Source organism: Ctenocephalides felis, unplaced genomic scaffold (genome assembly GCF_003426905.1).
Source record: "Ctenocephalides felis isolate EL2017-DRISC unplaced genomic scaffold, ASM342690v1 CF-g0.4_SCAFFOLD_01170, whole genome shotgun sequence".
In the NCBI taxonomy this organism is placed as follows: domain Eukaryota; kingdom Metazoa; phylum Arthropoda; class Insecta; order Siphonaptera; family Pulicidae; genus Ctenocephalides; species Ctenocephalides felis.
In genome coordinates this window covers 75,241,019-75,261,403 of record NW_020537324.1, presented here as the reverse complement: position 1 = coordinate 75,261,403, position 20,385 = coordinate 75,241,019, and the positions used below count along the sequence as shown (strand labels likewise).

Genomic DNA, 20,385 nt, shown 5'->3' with positions numbered 1-20,385 from the left:
TCATCTTCTTTTTTTTTTTCTTTTTTCAATCTTCATTTTTATTTGGGTTATTTTCTTCACTATTGTATTTCGTTTTACTCTTTTCTCGTCCTTTCTCCTTTCCTTGTATTCTTCTGCATTTATTCTTTTTTGTCTTCCTTCAATTCTTAACGTCGTGTGCTTAGGTTTTCTAATTTTCAATATATTTTCTTCATTAATTTCTACTTCTTTTTCTTTAATATGATTTAACATTTCAAACTTGTTATTATTAAATCTTTTTAATTGATTATCTGATTGTTTAATTAATGAAGAAATACATTTTGATAATCTCTGTTATAAAATTTCTGTACTATATCTGCATATGTTCTCTTACGCAATATTTGCTTAGCTTCACTTATAGAAATATTCTGATATGCTTCAACTCCTTTAATTTTTTATTATATAATACGTTTGACAATTTCTATCATTCGCTTGATGATTATTTCGGCATAAAGCACATATTTCTATTTGGCTCACACATTCTTTTACATCATGTTCATCCGAACATTTTCTACATCTTTGCCTGCCCTGGCACTGAAGACGAATATGGCCGAACCTCCAGCATTTGTGGCACTGTATAACATTTTCATAAAAGGTTGAAACCTCGCAAGCTACTGAATGAATAAATACATTTTCTGGAAGATAACTGCCCCTGAACCAAATCTTCACTCTTTGTGTTTTATAGCTGCTATTATATGCCTTTTTATTTTTAATACACTTCACTTTAATAATTTCAACATCCGTTTTAATGCAACTCATGATTTCATCTTCTTCAATCTCTGGGTCTACATTAAATATAATACCTATTCTCGTAGTTTTATGCTTCGGAATATAAGTTTTAATATTATACTCGTCCAGTAATTTCTGTTTTACCACTGTATTAGCACTCTTCCAATCATTAAAACATATTTTTATTTATTTATACCTATAGCTGCAACATTACTTATCTATTACTAACACTTGACACTTTTGTATGTAAAATTCTTCCTAACGCCATTGGATGTAGTCTACCCAAATTTTTATCTTTTGATTCTGCATATATAACAAATGGACCTTCGTTCCTTTCATCATAATAGAAAAACTCCTCTTCATAGGTTTTTTTATTTAAATTACTATCCATTTCTTCATTTACTTCACTTGCCCAATCGATATTTACATCATTTTCATTAATTCCATCATTATTAGTTTTCTCTAAACGTGTTTTGTTAACTTGTACTTCAATTTCACCTTTTTCACCTTTTTTCCTTATCACTTTAACTTTTCGCGATTCTTATCAAATATTTTATTACTTAACAATCTTCTTTTCTTTCTAAAATCTATTACTCCCTTTTTAATACTTTTCTTATTACTTTTTTTATATTCACAATTTTTAACTAAATTAATTTCACTAACTTTTGTTTCATTAATATTATTATCCAAATCATTTATTTCATAATCACTAATGTCATCCATTTCGTATTCAAACTCTTCTATTGACGTAATTCTGTTATCAACTGGATTCAATTCACAATCCTCAAAATCATGATGACCACTGTCATCGTCGTCACTTTCCTGGCCGTACTGGCCAGATTCCATTGTTCACTTACTGACTCACTCGCTCTTATCAGATTATGTAAATTTATTTACCGATGTGTATCGCACGAATGCTCGATGCAGACTGTATAAAAATATTAATTTACTAAATCAAATTTAAGTGTAGATTAAATTAAAATCTGTATTTTCAAATTAATTTTGCATTTCTATTTTATAATATCAGGGGCTAAATTATAAACGTATTTTAATTTAAATTAATTTATTTATAACAAGAAAATATTGTAATCTTATACCTGTTTTATGTATCCTTGCAGTTTTTACATTAATTATTCAAAAAATAAAAAATAAAATTATGTAAAATAAAAGTAAAATTTTGATGATCAAATTATATAATATAGTGAATTTAAAAAGAAAAATTATTGGCAATTAAAATAAAGATATAAACGTATTTATCAGAATCAAAAATATATTAATGTTAATTAAAGTTAATAAAAGTTACAAGATACAAAAAAAAAAATTATAAGATTATTTCGGTATGCATTTAATTTTTTTTTCTATCTTTATAAATTTAATTATAAATTCAACATAAAGTATAGATACCTCTAAGCAATTGTGGTTTTAAAAAAAATTTTCTTTACTAGAAAATTCTTACTTTCATATAGAAAACAGTATTAAATTTTCTAACATATATAAGTACCCCCCGCTAAGTATTGCCACAAAATTTTAATTATCAATTATTTATTATTATAAAACAAAATTATACATATTTATACTTATTTAATTGAGAAAACACAAGCCAGACATTGTGTATTTTATTTTACTAAGCGTTTTGGAGATCTAAACAAAAATATATATTTGAAGTGGCTCTTACTTGCATTGTGCAAGCAATTATACAAATTTATTGCAAAGGATTAAATATATATATATATATATATTATACACAAAATATATAACAAATATCTACAAACACTCTAAATTCAGCACTTCTTCACATAAGTGAAAATTTATGTACAAATTGTTTAAAAAAAAAAGTCAAGAACTCATTTGTATATTTTTATATGATCCATCTACATCTTTACTTTCTATTCCAATGTCCTCTAACAATTTATATATCAACTTATCCTCTCCACCGCATTAAATTACGAATTCAGGCCAAATTTCTGTGTATTTCGTTTGCAAAAGACGACAATGTTCTTCCTTCTAGATTTATGGTCTGCAAGTTTGAGCGATCAATTAATTACATAGCAATTAAACATTATTTACGAGAAGGGCCTTTCGTAAAATCGTAAAATCTCCGAAAGGAGGAACAATATCGCCTTCGTTATAAGTTTTGCGAAGACATGGGATCGAAATTGGACGGTGGAGGCGTCTTTTTGGTTTTCGATTGATTTTGTAATGGAAGATCTGGGGTAAAATAATAATAATAATAATATATACATAAATATCCAGTTTCTGTTAAACTGAAGAAAAAAGAGTGCCCTGAACAAATTTTTGAGTTATTTGCACAAATGTAAAAGTGTCCCGAACCCATATATTGTTAACATTTAAAATTTATTAGGGCGTTGTTCAAACTATCTAAAATTTTTCTATCAAAGTGTATAAGACTGTTCATGTAGAACATTAGTATATTTTATCTAGTTTCTGCTAAGCTAACAAAAAAAGAATGCCCTGAACAAAATTCTTGAGTTATTTGCAAAAATGTAAAAAGTGTCCAGAACCCATATATTGTTAATATGCAAAATTTATTAGGGCGTGTTCAAATTGTTCCAAATTTTTGTATCAAAGTGTATAAGACAGTTTATATCGAATTTTAGTAAATTTTATCTAGTTTCTGCAAAGCTAACAAAATAGTAGTGTCCCGGACAAAATTTTTGAGTTAAAAAAGTATTCCGAATTCATATTATATTTTGAATAAGGCTATGACAAAAATCTCATTCGATATTCAAAACACTGAAATTTAAAAAAATCCAAATAATTTCAACAATTATGATTTTAACCAAACAAAAATGTAAAATGCCAGTTGTAAATGTTTCTGCAAACAAAAAAATTGATTTCTGATATAATTTTTAAAATAAAAGTATAAAAAATCAAATTTTAAAATATTTTTTTTATTTTTTACTCGAGCTCTCGTTCTGTTCTAAGAAAATTCTTTAACGAGTTATTGGAAAATTGAAGTGGCAAAGAAAAGGTGAGCTCTTAAATAATTTCCACTTTAATAATACACAATTAATTTTATAAGAGGGCAGAAGGTATTAAATATTAAATCTGTTTTGAAGGAGAAGGATTGAAAAATATTTTTATAATTAATATTGAACAACAAACAAAAATGTGGCGCTCTCAAAATATGGACTTGGCTTTGGACATAACACCAATAAATAAATATATATATATATATATATATATATATATATATACTATATTTTCCATTTAATTATAAAATTCAACCCATATTTTATTTAAATATCTCTTGTAAATTTGTCGGTCTAGTGAACCCGTCCTGTAAACAATACTGACTCGTTAGAAACATTTTTAATCAGATTCACCATTGTTTTGAATTCGGTCAAAAGTTTTGCTAATGTTGAGACAGGAAAATTTAGAGGAAACTCGGGTATTGGGTAAAATGCACACATTTAAAAAGAATGCTATCAATCGATACGGAATTCAAGAAAAATAAGAAGTATAGGAAGGAAGTATCCTTCATTTTGATTTAACAATAATTAAAGGAATTTTTAAAGTTACGCCTGTAATTTGTGTGATTTGAAACAAAAAACTAGATGAGTATAGGATTTGTAGTAAATTGCTGGAACTTTCTGTACCGTAATAAAAATACGAGAGACAAAAATAATTAGAAATCAATCATTTTATTAATTATTATTAACAAGGGTTTTAAATTTTTGAATATAATTATTTTAAATACTATGAACTGTATTATTCTTTGCTTAAGTATGTTTACAAGACTTGTGAACATATATAAACAGAGCTCAGTTTGGAATGGATGAATACGATCAAGAACCTTATCTCATATTTCTGAAAACTTTATTCACAACAAATCAAACAAAGTAGATTGATTTTGTCCAAATAGGATTGTAAACTTCAAATAATTTTTTACAGTATATATACAAAACTTTGTATATTTTCGAAAACTTCAATAAAAACTGATTTTCATTATTTTTTAATAATAGATAATTTTAAAAGTAATTTAGATTTTTTTTTATAAATTTAAAAAAATTAAAATTTAAAAATTAATATTTTTTTTAAAAATCTGTTTTTTTTCTTTTGCATTTGTTAGTTAAACTTTGAACACTCTATATTTTAAAATTTACAATTTTTTTAAAATGTCCGAAGAATTGCTCAAATGTAAAAAAAAATCGACTTTTTTGGAATTTTGAACTTTTTTTCAAAACTTTTCCTTGTTGGGCTTATATATAAACATATATAAACAGAATCCTATCGAGCTCAGTTTGGAATGGGTGAATCCATTCAAGGACCTTATCTCATATTTCTAAGAATTTTATTTACAATAAATCTAATGAAATAGTTTAATTTTGTCCAAACTGAATTGTAAACATAAAATTATTTAGTTCAGTTATATTTTGAAATTTAACCAAACTCTGTATATTTTAAAATTTTTAATGAAAACTAATTTTCGAAACATGTAATGATAAAAATTGTTCAGAAAGCTGTGGAAATTTTGAAAACCTTTTTTTATATCAATTTTTTTCAATTACAAAAAATTGACAAATTTGAAAATTTATTATAGCTCTTCAAAAAAAAAAATGGATTTTTTTTAGGAACATTGAACTTTATTAAACATTAATTTTATAAATTTTAAATTTGCATTTTTTTTTTAAATTTCTTAATCTGAATTTTTTAATTTTCATTAATAACAAAAATTTAAATCTGTAAATTTGAAAAACGTTTTATTTTTAATTTTAATTTTATTTTTGTTTATGGTAAAATTGACTTTTGTTGATTTTGTTAAAGTTTATAATATAATTTTATTTAAAATTTGATTTTTTTTTTTTTTTAATTTTTTACAAATTTAGAATTTTTTTAAACTTTGATTACTTGTTTTTTTAAATTTTCGAATTCTTTGAAATGTCTAAAAAATTGCCTAATTTTTAAATTTTGAACGCCCTGCTTTTCACAAAAACTAATCATTTACTTAACGTAAAAATGCCTTTTTAATCATTCAAATCGGTTGATCTGCTCTCTCACAAACTAGTAGACCGTTTTTTACACAGTTTATTCTATTTTTGGAAAATTTTTACTTTTTTTCAAAATTTTGCCTTGCTTTCAAAATTCTGCCATTAACAAAAATTAATTATTTTTTCACACCAGCGCAAATAATGCTTATTGAATCGTTCTAATCGGTTGATCCGTTCTTTCACAAACTGTTTGACCATTTTTGCACCATTTTTGCCGAGCTTTTTTTAAAGTTGAACATTTTTTTCAAAATTTTGTCTAGCTGTGCTTGTCTTGCACAAAAACTATTTTTTTTTAAACCGCCAACGCAAAAAATGCTTTTTGAATCATTCTAATCGATGATCTGTTTTCTCACAAACTGTATGACCATTTTTTGACCATATTGCCGATTTTTTTGAAAATTTAACTATTTTTTCAAAATTTTGCCTTTGCTGGGCTTGTCCTTCAGAATAACTAATCATTTTTTCACACCGCCAATGCAAAAAAATGCTTTTTGAATAATTCTAATCGGATGATCTGATTTTTCACAAACTGTATAATCATTTTTGACACCATTTTTGCCGATTTTGTTAAAAATAGATTTTTTTGTCAAAATTTTGCCTTGCTGGGCTTGCTCTTCAGAATAACTAGTCATTTGTGCACACCGCTAAAGCAAAAAAAGCTTTTTGAATCATTCTAATCGGATGATCCGTTCTCTCAAAAACTGTTTGACTATTTTTTGGCACCAGAAACACAAACCGAAAGTTTTTTGTCGAAAATAATGATGATATTTTTTGAATTATATAAGTTAACATTAAAAATTAAAATATTGGTACAGAATCTAAAAAACTAAAAATCTAATCAAATTTACTACTCATCATTAAAATCTCTATAAAAAATATCTGATAATTAGATGTGAATATGTCTAATTATCATTCTTGACTGCCAAATGACATTTTATTTACATTTTTATTAGATCTTTGAAAAACCTGCCTTTTCAAAAATATAATCAGTTCTTCATTTTGTCAATACAAATAAAAGGTTTTTTGAATAATTCAAATTGGACGTTTTGTTTTCTCACAAACTAAAATGGCATTTCTGGTCACATATCTCTTAAGCGGCTAAGCCTGCCTTTGCCAAAAACTAAGCAGCACGTCTCTTCATCAATAGGAATCGGGAGTTTTTTAAATCATTCAAATCGGTTAGTCAGTGTTCTCGAAATCGTTGATAACAGATTGTATCCGCACATATTTACACACGCTCATACACGTTTGCACACACACACACATCCATTTTTTTCTTAGATATACCAAAATGTTCAGAAACCTCTAAAACGTAAAAATATACATTTTTTTATTTTTTTGCAATTACTATAACATACTCTAGGAAAAATTACCAAAGTATATCCTTTACCCCCGGTCTCCTCTATAGAGTCATCGCCCGTTTTCAGTTGGCTTGTAATATACATAATATTACACGAATAATGGTTCCGTGATTATGCCCTCGGAGTTTTGGGTCTCCGGAGCGCGGTGGAGACTCTACTCCGGCGGCTCCGGGTGAATCCGGGTGACTCCGGCAACCTGCCTGCAACTTGTACGACCAAGTTGCTAATGTATTCTGCGAACAACGGAATTAGTTCGCCAATTGTAGGTGCGTTGTTATAATTATAATTGCGATCAAAATTATGGATAATCGTATGTAGGCAATCGATTTAGGTGCATATTAAATATTTTATCTACAATAGCCAGTTATAAATTTATCCTTTCAATATAAAAAGATAGTGATTATTTTACGTATTTATCTTGATTATAAACCCATTTACTCTACTCCGGCGGCTCCGGGAAATGCAAGGAAATGTTCAATATTCATTACTGACATCTGTATTAAGGGGCACAACTAGTGTGAAATTTTCAAAATATCGAATTTTCAATTTTGCCATATTTCGATAGGTTATACCTTTAAAAATAACATACTAATACAAATCGATATCTTAAATAGTTTTTGAGTCATAGCCAGTTAAAGAGTATATATATAGTATATAGTGTAACGATCGTTTAATCTTTAAACGCGTTTTTCTCGAAACAGCATTTTTCGAATTTGTTGCAGCGATTACTCAAAAACAAATGATCCGATCACTATCGATTTTTTTCACATGTTCTATATATAGTTCTCCATAAAATGAACTATCGATTTTTCGATCGGTTAAAAAATCGAATTTTGGCAATCTAAAAACAACAAAAATTTTGGGTAAAATTCGACTTTTTTTAAAAAAAACGCCGCTATTTTGTCAATTTTCGATTTTTTCTTTATCGTAGTTCATTTTACAGACAATATTATCTTGTTTAATTTTTTCTTTGAAATTTAATCCACGTAGAAGGCTGGAATCACTGCAGCAGTGAAGGGTCTTTTTTTGTCGCGCCGTTGGAGATCGACGATAACTTAAAAAATATTAAATTTTTTTCTTCAAAAATTTTACTATGTATTCTTAAAACATGTCTAAATATATTCCTAAAATTTTGAAATGATTGATAAAGTAGTTTTTTTAATATAAATTCCCAAACATCACCTTTGTTCAGGCTTTATAGTTACACTAGTATGTGTTACGGATTAGATGTATGATCCTACATTCCCTATGTAAATTTCCATTCCTATTTTAAGGTAGAATTTTAATAATTTTTATGTGATATTTCAGATTTATATTAAATGTCGATCACTGTTTAGCATACGACCGTTAATTTACAGAACACATAAAAGTTAATTAAAAACTACGAGGAGAGAACTCAAACAATTAATTAAATATTAAATATTTAATAGCAAATACTTTTATCTAATAATTCTCTAATTTTTCTTTAAATTATTTCATGAACTATCCTTATCATCTACTATACCTATAGATCTATTTTACACATATGTTTATATCCCTGTTTGTTTATATTTAATTACAACCGGAGCGTGAAACAAATCTGAACAGGATTATGCCCAAAACATATATCACTAGGAAAACAACATTATGCATACATGTTGATAATATATGGATATTTAATTAGTGCAACATATGTAAAACATTAGTATCAAGTAACAAACTTGTTGGGAAACTAGAGTAAAAACTTTTTTATAAAATCATAATAGTAATAGATAAAAAAATAAAAAATTTAGTATAAGTAATACTCAATATTTTTGTTAATTTAATAATATTTCTGTCATAAGAATGTATTTTTGATAATTAATTAATTTTACTATTTATTATTATTTATTCTAGTTGTTTTACAACAAATTGTACTCCAGCTTTCTGATTACATAACCTAGTATCTAAAATTATTTAGTATAAATCAAAATAGATGAAAACACACATATCGCGCTGTTAGTTTATGACGATTAAAATTTATTACGGTGGAGTTTTGTTTTGCATACGTTTGCATAAATAGAAATTATTATATGCAAATAATTCTACACGAACAATCCGTTAGAAACTATGTTATATCAGAAATATTAAATAAATTAAAATTCTTTTTAATATTTTAATGAAGCCTGTGATGTCTCGTCTGTATTTTTCCCTTTTCTTTCAAAAATAAATCATATTTAATTTAATTAAGCGAATTCTTTCGCCTTAGTATTCGAAATTATAAGAAATCTTTTCAGGCGTTTGAAATTGAGACGAGACTTTTGAGAAAAGATGGAAAAGGGTTTTTGTTTACGGGAATTTTAATGAAATATATTTAATGGGATTGATATGATATTGAATATGATATGATTGTCTCTTTTATCAGGGAGTGTTACGATAGACTAAGAATGTTTTTTATTTAAAAATTTAAAGAATTTATTTTTTAACTAAAAAAATGAAAATTGATTAAAATTTAAAGAAAATTTTGCTAAATTGATTTTTAATGAATATCATAATTGTTGGTGACAATTAAATACAAAATTTTTTTTGAGAATTTTATGTGCATATTCAAGGTCAATCAAGATCATTTTGGGAACACAATAAATTTTTAAAAAATTTTAAATTTCATTACAAAAATATTTTTATACTTTCAACTATTAATTTCTATAACACACTTAATTTACCATTTCATAATAAATAATAAAACAGCAATATTGCTAAATTAAATATTGTGTCATTTTCAAATGCAATTTTAGAATATACCGACTAGCTGCAGGTTGTTAGAATGTTAACAAAAATTGTAGATGATTTAATTTAACAAAAGTTGTCTGAACACCTCACTTAATATTGTCGAACAATTTCAAAAGTTATTAAAGATTTAGTACAAAAACTACATTTTTGTACTAAACGGCATATACAAAATTACGTCACTACTAAAAACAGTACATAAAAAATTATGTCATTTTCAAATGCAATTTTTAAGTACACCGACTTGTTGAAGGTTATTATAATATTAGGACAAAATGTAGATCATTTAATATTTTAAAAGTTGTCTGAATACTTCATTTATTGTTGTTGATCAATTTCAAGAGTTATTGAAGATTTACGAATAAAACAGTATTATTGCTAAAAACAGAGCATAATGAATTATGTAGATTTCAAAGGCAATTTTAAAGTATACGGAATTGCTGTAGGTTAGTATAATATTAGGAAAAATTGTAGATAATTTTATAGTATAAAAGTTATCTAAACACTTTATTTGACGTTGTCGAACAATTTTAAGAGTTATTAAGGATTTAGTACAACAACTAGATTTCTGTACTAAACGGTACATAAAAATTCACATCTCTTATAAAAAGAGTACAAAATATTTTTTAAATGTAATTTCAAAGTCTACAGACTTGCTGTAGGTTATAGTAATGTTTACAAAAAAATGTTGAAAATTTAATATTGTAAAAGTTGTCTGAACATGTCACTTGGTGTTCTTGAAAAATTTCAAGAGTTATTAAAGATTTAGTAAAAAAATTACACTTGCTCCTTTTATAAGTTCAAGTTCCAGTTTGACTCATTTGAAAAAATACAAAAAATATTTAAAAAAATATATAAAACTCAATATAAAAATCACACACACTTAATAGTCAGCTTAATGAATATAATTTATAAAAAAATATTAATAACAAAAAAAATATTTTGCAATAATGTTATAAACCAATTTATTACCAATAAATTTGATCTAAATGCAAATATTTTTTTAAAAAATTCATTCCTATTAAATATAAATCTCTTTCCTTGTCTCTGACTTCTAGGAGACGTCTAAAACGAGATGTCTTGGAGAAAGAAAGATATCTTTTCCATATTGACACATTCTTTCTACTTTTCTTTCTATTTCTCGACTCTTGTCGTCTGCAAAGAATAATTTATATTAAATCAAGCTGAACGGAATTTAATTTTAAATCTCTTTAAGAACAAACACAGACACGGATTTTCGTGAAAAAAATCATATCCGTATATATTTATTACAACTAAATTATTCAATCGAATTATAAATCGATTTGTCAACTTGTATCTGCATAATTCGATTATCCTGATTATAATAATAACTCTTGATTTATTTGGCAAACATTTTTGCATTTGCACGATTGAAACGAAACTGAAATGTTATTTTGTGCAAAATTAATGTTATGCATATTGTTAACAAACGACATCATTACACCGATTACGATATCGAGGATGTAATATTGACATGAATTATTCCATTTGCCAGTTATCTAGTAGATTTATTTGATAAAATAGCAATTTGATAAATTATACAGACTATGGTAAAGTATTGAGTTAAATTAATTTCGAAAGTTACATATGCAAAGCTATTTTTTAAATTATTTATAATCAGAAATTAGTTGTGTAAGTAAATGTTGTTTTTTACTAAATTCATAATAACTCTTGAATTTGTTCCACAACCTCAAGAGAAGTGTTAGGAAAACTTTTAGTACATGAAATTACCTACATTTTTTTAGAATATTATAAGAGCCTACAATAATTCGGTATACTCTAAAATCACATTAGAAAACGGCATAATATTTGATGCTTTGATTTATTTAAAATGCTCTTTTTTCACTAAATCTTTAATAACTTTTAAATTTGTCCATCAACAATACATGATGTATATAGAAAAAATTTACAATATGAAAATTATCTACGATTTCTTCTAATATTATAATAACCTACAGCAACTGGAAATACTTTAAAAAGCCACATGAACATGGACGTTTATAATTTTTTACATATAAAAATAGAGCTCGATATTCTATAGAAATGCTAAAACTAAAAAAAACGACTGAACCGATTTGGCCACATTTAGTCTTAAAATATTTGTGCTAGTCCAGAGATTGTGGGAAAGGTGAGAAATTATTTAGAAATCTCGTAGAAACTGTACATTTTTATTTTAAATTCTATATATAAAAATGGAGCTCGATATTATGTTAGATTTGCTAAAACTGAAAAACGATTGAACCGATTTGGCCACTTTTAGTCTTGAAATATTTGTGCTAATCTATAGATTGTGTAAAAAAATATTTCTAAATCGCATAGAAATTGCACATTTTTATTTTAATTCATATATATATATATATATATATATATATATATATATCTTGATAGTTTTTTCGACGTTGAAACATATTTCAAAGTAACTAGCAGCCCATTCGTCGAAATAAAAAAGGTATAAAGTGTAAATACTTTTATTTATACGTTTCGACACAAGATGCGTGTCATCATTCAGCAACTACAACAATTTGAAAATTTTATTACTAATATAAACAACAATATAGATTAATTGTAGCATAGAGAAACATTATACACACCACAGGACAAAAACACTCAACAAAAATTTATTTTAAAAATTAAACTTAATAACATATTAGAGAAAAACATTTTTTTAGAAAAAATTATGAATAACTAAAAGATTTGAAACTAATTTGACTAAAAGTTATAAAATACATAATTGTGAGACGAGAAACACGCCCATACCGAGCATCCAGACTCGACTGAGGCGTATTGATAGGAATGGGAGGGGACGCATCAAGGACAAAATTCTCGAAGCACGAAAAACGCCTCGAACAAACAGTGCTTGAACTGGAATTGATCAAAAGGAAAAAGAAAACCATGTAAACGTTAGAACAAGAAAAACAATATTGTAAAAAATAATAAAAAGAGATAAGCAAATTAATTTTATGTTTTTTTAATAAAATCAATAACAATCTGATAACTATCATGTAAAAGGTGGGATGAATTGCGTTTATTAACACAAGAGGAGGAATTTAATGAAATAAAAAAGGATTCAGCAAATTTTCTAAGGTCACTATTTTTTTCGATATAAAGGATAACCGGATGGGAAGTGTTAAAAGTGTGATTGAAATTGAGCATATGATCTGAAAACATCGTTTTGAATTGGTTTGGATTTTTTGAATTATAAATATGTTGATTAACTCTCTTATAAATATACTGGGAACTTTCTCCAATATAACACAAGTTGCAATCATTGCAATCCAACCTGTAAAACAGAATCGGTGACCCTATCAGACGGGGTTCTATACCTTATATAATATACGCCTCAGTCGAGTCTGGATGCTCGGTATGGGCGTGTTTCTCGTCTCACAATTATGTATTTTATAACTTTTAGTCAAATTAGTTTCAAATCTTTTAGTTATTCATAATTTTTTCTAAAAAAATGTTTTTCTCTAATATGTTATTAAGTTTAATTTTTAAAATAAATTTTTGTTGAGTGTTTTTGTCCTGTGGTGTGTATAATGTTTCTCTATGCTACAATTAATCTATATTGTTGTTTATATTAGTAATAAAATTTTCAAATTGTTGTAGTTGCTGAATGATGACACGCATCTTGTGTCGAAACGTATAAATAAAAGTATTTACACTTTATACCTTTTTTATTTCGACGAATGGGCTGCTAGTTACTTTGAAATATATATATATATATAAAGGGAGCTCGATATTTTGTTAGATTTGATAAAACTCAAACTCACACGCCGATTTGGCCACATTTGGGCTTGAAATATTTGTGCTAATCCAGAAATAGTGCAAAAAATGAGATTTTTTTTTCAAAGCCACGTACAAACTTTACATTTCCAATTCAAATACTATTTTTAAAAATGCAGCTCGATTTTATGTTAGATTTGCCAAAACTCAAAGCAGGATGGACCGATTTGGCCACATTTGGGCTTGAAATATTTGTGCTAATCTAGAGATTTTGTAAAAGATAAAAAATTATTTCAAAACCGCGTAGAAATTGCACATTTTTAATTTAAACTTACAAATAAAAATGTAACTTGATATTCTTTTAGATTCGCTAAAACTCAAAAAACGTCTGAACCGATTTGGCCACTTTTAGTCTTGAATTATTTGTGCTAATGCAGAGATTGTGTGAAAGGTGAGAAATTATTTTAAAACTCTGTAGAAACTATACATTTTTAATTTAATTTTTGAAGTAAAACTTCTTTAGGCGCAACTAGGGTGTACAAATGCAACTCATTGAGATCATTTCTATACGTCGATTGTGATTAGTTGTCGTGAATGTGAATAGAGATTTTTTAGGCACGACAGATATTACAGCTGTTCAAAGAATGAGATTATTTCGCCAGGATAAAAGTAAAAAAAATACAAGCAGTCAATGAACGTATGGTAATTTTAATTACATAAAGTACATGAAATAATAATTAAATATCAATCGCGTGTGAACCTTACGGCGCACTCTTCTTTTTGTCTCTTGTTACACGTAAACTCGTCAATCAAAAAATATAAATTCATTTCCGAAATTATTTTTTTTACTCCACATCTACAAAAACTTTTACTAATATTTGCATTCACAAAACTAAATTTAAAATTTATTTGTGATTATTTTACTACCCATAACAGTTCCTTTAGTTCCTTTAGTTCCTGGTTCCTGATTCCGGTTGCTCCACCGGTCTTTTACCCATTCGGTCGGTTACTTCCGACTTCCGACCGAGAACGCGCTCGTGTTTTTCGGAATGAGTTATTTTCCGAACGCGAGTCGCTTCCTGAATCCTCAATCAGCCGATAGAAATATCGCCCATAAAACTTCTGTTCGATTCTCTTCCCTTCGACTATTGTATTGTATTCAAGTCATATACTTTGAGCAGCCTAAGGAGAGCTAGAGCTCGAACACATAAATAAATACAACTAGTATTACTACCGGGGGTGGAGGAATCTTCGCCGTATCTGTAGATAGGCAGATGCTAGAAATAGATGTGTCCGTTTCAAATTGGATTGTATTAGACGCACTGATAAATAAATAATCCTGACATTTTTTTTTAAGTTTTGTGATGTTCAAGTTTATTGTGATTGGGTAATATTCATCTAAAACATTCTATTGAATTTAGTTGAACTTAATTTGTCAAAACCATTTGACATTTGACGTATGAGCCGCCATAATTTATTTTAAATTACACATCTACAAAAAAATTTAAATATGAAGTTTCTATAGGTTTACAATAATTTCTCATTTTTCTTACAATCTCTAGATTAGCACAAATATTTCAAGACTGAATGTGGCCAAATCGGTTCAGCCGTTTTTGAGTTTTAGCAAATCTAACATAATATCAAGCTCCATTTTTCAATATAAGATTTAAACTAAAAATGTAAAGTTTTCCCGGGTTTTTTTCCGGGTTAGCACAAATATTTCAAGATTAAAAGTGGCCAAATCGGTTCAGCCGTTTCAGAGATTTAGCGTACATAATATAATATCGAGCTTTTTTTTATATATATGATTTAAAAAAAAAATGTAAAGTTTTTACAGAGTTTTGCAATAATTTCTCACCTTTCCCACAACCTCCAGATTAGCACTCATATTTCAAGACTAATAGTGGCCAAATCGGTTCAGCCGTTTTAGAGTTTTAGTGTACCTAACATAATATCGAGCTTCATTTTTATATGTAAAATTTAAATTAAGAATGTAAAGTTTATATGCGATTTTGAAATAACTTTTCACCTTTTACACAATCTCTGGATTAGCAAAGCAAAACTAAAAGTGGCCAAATCGGTTCAGCCGTTTTTGAGTTTTAGCGTACCTAACATAATATCGAGCTTCATTTTTATATATATGATTTAAAATAAAAATGTAAAGTTTCTACGCGGTTTTAAAATTACTTCTCACCATTCCCGCAATCTCTCTGGATTAGCACAAATATTTCAAGACTAAAAGTGGCCAAATCAGTTCAGCCGTTTTAGAGTTTCAGTGTACCTAACATAATATCGAGCTTCATTTTTATATATATGATTTAAAATAAAAATGTAAAGTTTCTATGCGGTTTCAAAATAATATTTCACCTTTCCCACAATTTCTGGATTAGCACAAATATTTAAGACTAAAAGTGGCCAAATCGGTTCAGCGGTTTTCGAGTTTTAGCTTACCTAACATAATATCGATCTCCTTTTTTTGTATATAAGATATGATAAACTTATATGTTTATTTAATTCATTGCATATCGAGTTGCTGTAGGTTATTATAATATTCAAACAAATTGCAGATTGACTTTTACTTTAAAATACTATTTATTTTTATCAAGGGTTGTTCACCCCTAACATTTTTAAAGTTTTGAACCCAATTATCGTTATTTTGATTTTGTATAATTTGAAGTTGAAAAATTCATAGAATTATTTTAACTTCAAAAAACTATTTATTTTTATCAACGGTTTGACATTGAAAACATTTGAACTGTCATCTGCTAGAAATGTCAATTCACTTGAAATTTGAATTTAGGTGAAATTATGAGCCTAGATAATATTAGAATATAATACTCAAGAAAAATGTAATGTCTACATTATTATTGCTGAAAAACAGCTGAGATGTGCCATAAATTAAAATGATATAAGATACAGTCAACAGTATTTGTTTGGCAGATGAAATTATATAATTCAATTTAATAAATAACGCAACAAGTCCAAAATTGCATATACATTATTCTTTTAAACTTATGCATGTCGCATTTTGGTTTACTTTACTAAATTATTTAACAATGCAAAAAATATTTGTACTTATTGAAAAATGATTTAGAATTTTGTTTCATATATCAATAATACATTTGTTTGGCATTGGATATGGAATATTTGGCAAGTATAGTATAATTAATATAATTATGGAAAAAAATTAAATGTGTTTGAGAAAATTCAATTGGAAATTGCAATGTTTAGATTCAATTGTAAGCGATAAATATGTTTTTGTAATAAACAGTTGACTAATTTCATCAAAATATCTAAATCCCAATTTCGGTTGATTAAGTCAATTACTACACATTTTAAAAAGTTTATGCAACTTGCATCAAGGCTAAATACCACTTCCAACTAGTTCCATTTAATATTTTCCTATATCAATTCTTACCTTCACCGGATCTTTTACTATTTTTTTTATTTTATAATATTGCCTACGCGATGTTTATCGCAAGTGTTGCGCAACAAAACAAAATAAATAATGTCGATACTGCTAGTGCTGAGGTTGATTTCTGCCTCTTTTGTACTTTCTTTCGAACTATTGAACTTCTGAACCGGATCGAAGGTGTATTGTTGTGTTTGAGAGGAAAAGAGTTTGTTCGTGTTCGTTCCTTGATTCTTGGTTTTATTTTCATTTTCATACACACAACATTTCATATGAGGAAATGATGTTTTTCCGATATTAAAAAGTAGCGAAAGCTGCTGGTTAATATATAGAGTTAGCGGAGAGGTAGTAATAGTAATATTATATATATATATATATATATATATATATATTATATATATATATATATATATATGTATATATGTATATATGTATATACTAGCTGATCCGGTAAACGTTGTTTTGCAACGGTAAATCCGGTAAAGTAAGGTATATTCTAAACAATTTCTAGAGAATCAAAAAAATTAATACTTTTAGTGTATAAGGATGCGTTGTTTGAATGCTATATACAATGAGGTATTATAAACCCCATTAGTTTGTCTATAATACTTACTTGTCTATATACTTTTATTATGTATTTTCAAAGATTACCGTTTATCTCCCTAAAGCAAGGTCATAAGAATCAAGGTTATAGTTGGTGATGCATCTCTTTCCCTCTATTTTCAAATATAGTTGCTAAACAATGCTTAACTTTACTGGTTTTTGACACATCGGTGGTGGACCTTTTTAACCCCGGACCTTCATATATTACTATCTATTCTCCGATAAATTCTGGGAAACTGTAACTGGGAAAATGTTATTGGACAAAATTTCCCTATTGATCGATACCGAATTTAGGTTCTGAATTTAAATTACATAAATAAAAAATAATATAACCTAGAAAATGTTTTATAATTACCAATGAGTATATAATTATACAAATGAGACCTTTCAGAGCACCGTGTTTGAGAAAAATATGCCAAAAACTGCATTTTTATATTGACATTTCAAAAAAGTTGATATTTTGAGTTTCTAGTAACACTTACAGCCCGTTTAATAACGTTTTTGTTTACAAATAAAACTACAAACAAAACTACTTACTACAATTTAATCATAATTAAATAATATTCACGTAAAACATCCTATTGAACGTAATTGAACATCATCTGTCAAAAACGTTTGACATTTGACGTATTAGCCACCGCCCATTGTTTTATTCAAATTACGCTTCTACAAAAATGTTCAAATTAAAAATGTAAAGTTTCTATGCGATTTTGAAATAATATCTCACCTTTCCGACAACCTACTGATTAGCACGAATTTATATATATGTATTAAAAAAATGAAATATATATCTATTAAAAAAAAACAAACAAAATTAAAAATAAACAGTTTAAATTTGAGATTTTTAGTTTCTTCTATAAATATTATAAAAATGAAGAGATCAGGATTTTTTTACATATTAAAATATTTTGAATTACTCATATATTTTTCTAAAACCCAAAATATAGTAGTCTAATTAATTGTTTTTACACATTTTGACAAAAGCTCAGATTCGCTAATTGAATATTGCCTTCACTAAAATTATTGAGTGTTTTTTGTATAGAATAAATCGGTTTAGATAATCTATCAAAAATTTATACTTTTCACACAGAAATAAATATGTACATTTTATTTTTTCAATTATGCAATCTGGAAAAGTTTACATATATTTATAAAATAATTTACAATATAAAATAATTTACTTTGGATTTTTTCAACAGTTATGTTTTATTATTATTTTGTAAATTAATTTTAATTGTTTAATTTTCCGTATATTTAAATATTATATTTATTAATTTCATGTGGGACGAGTTATTGTAATCGTCCAAAAATCGTAAATGAAAATTTTAGCATTTTTTCAAGTTTTAGAGGTTTCTGAACATTTAGGCATATCTTAGAAAAAATTGATGTTTGTGTGTGCGCGTGGATGTGTGTATGTGTGTGCGGATACAATTTTTTGTCGTCAATTATGAAATTGAATGATTCAAAAAACATTCGATTAGTATTGATGGGGAGACGTGCTGATTACTTCTTGGCAAAGGCAGGTCGGAGAAACGGGGAAAAATGTCAAAATTGGTAATATTTTGTCAAATGTTCAATTTTATTATTGCCCATTTAAAAGTTTTCAAAATGTATCATTTTTTATATTTATTTTCTCGTACACAATTTAATTTTTAGTTTTTTGTGTTTTTTCTGGTTTGATTGCATTTGATGATGACACACAATGTGTCGAAACGTTTAATATTTTTTTTTATATCACCCCCCTTTTTAATTCGACGATTGGAATGCTAATTTACTTCAAATATTTATTTTAGAATTAATTAATCAGTACCAAAATAATTTAAGAATTTCAAATTTCAACAATTATTTTTCTTAGTTTCATCTTAAAGTTAATATTTATTTTTGATCATCAATATTTTTTTAATACATTTTTGCGGATTATATTGAATTCTTTTAGTGTATATAGTTTTTTTCATTATATTTTGTTTAATTAATTATTTTTTTTTACTTTGTTTTTAAGAAGTTTACAAAATGTACAAAATGTTAAAATATATATTTAGAACTAATTACTAAGTAACAAAATCATAATGAAAAACTAAATATTTTCCAATATTAATTTTATTATCTTCTATCAAAGTTAATATTTGTTACCAATAAATATATAAATAAGTGACTGATTAACAACTGTTTCATTTTGCTCGAACTTTTATGTATTCATTCTAGTTTTGTTAACTTTTTTAAAAAAAAATTTATTAAAACTTTTCTAATGCCATTCTCAGTTTTTTGGAAATTTGTTGTTTTCGTCATAAGTGAACAACAACTATAAAGCCAGTAACAACGTAGGCACTTACCTGGCACCATCAGAAGTAAATGATTCGTTTTATTATGCAATAAGAAAATCCATTAGCACAAAAGGATGAGATGAGACCAACCCTCAATGTATAAGGTTGTAATATAATGTCAACTATAAAATTACGACTTTGAAGGGATACATGGAAAAATAAATGCAAAAGTTGACAAAATGTTGAAAAATAATTTAGTTTAACACTTACGGGACGGCACCGATTTCAAAACAATCTACTGTACCGGCTGTAAACTTGATTTCATTGTGTATGTTGTGCAATTTGTTTGATAAATATTTGTGGTCATTGAAGGACATACATTTATAATATTAATTTATTTTTGATCATTTTATAATGAATGGTGACGTTCAAAACAATTTCCAAAATGCATTGTTGGTTGTTTTACAATAAAATGTCGTTCGCCGCCTTTCTCCTGGTGC

The 20,385-nt window shown here is 26.7% G+C and overlaps 1 protein-coding gene across 1 annotated transcript in view; it reads left to right on the top strand.

Moving 5' to 3' along the window:
- Positions 1 to 20,385, top strand: part of LOC113367640 (zwei Ig domain protein zig-8-like) — a 69,690-nt gene that overhangs the window by 28,787 nt on the left and 20,518 nt on the right. The window lies entirely within an intron of this gene.